Raw genomic sequence first — 377 nt, forward strand, 5'->3', positions numbered from 1 at the left:
ACTATTCGTGCCAAAGTTCACCGATTTTGCATCACATTATGTCCACCTTATCTAACACTCCTCCTTTTCTCTGCCATTCTTTATCTCCATCGCCTTCGTTATGCCTGTCTTCACTTCCCCTCAGTTTCTTCCTCTCCTCCTTCGCCCTCGCCTTAGCTGTCCTCACTTTCCCCTCGGTTTCTTAAGTCCCTAGACCCATCATTCCTCATGCGAGCTCTCCTCATCTTCAATTCTCGCTCGCTGTCACCATTTGGGCTCCTGCTTCACCCTTGCCTCTTGTTCGTGAAGTTAAAAGATGAGGTGGATGAGCCAAGTGGTTTACGACGATCGGAAGGAGACAGAAGAGGAGAGGGAGGGGAAAAATGAGGAGAAAGAGA

The sequence above is a fragment of the Penaeus monodon genome, chromosome 30 (assembly GCF_015228065.2).
Source record: "Penaeus monodon isolate SGIC_2016 chromosome 30, NSTDA_Pmon_1, whole genome shotgun sequence".
Lineage (NCBI taxonomy): Eukaryota > Metazoa > Arthropoda > Malacostraca > Decapoda > Penaeidae > Penaeus > Penaeus monodon.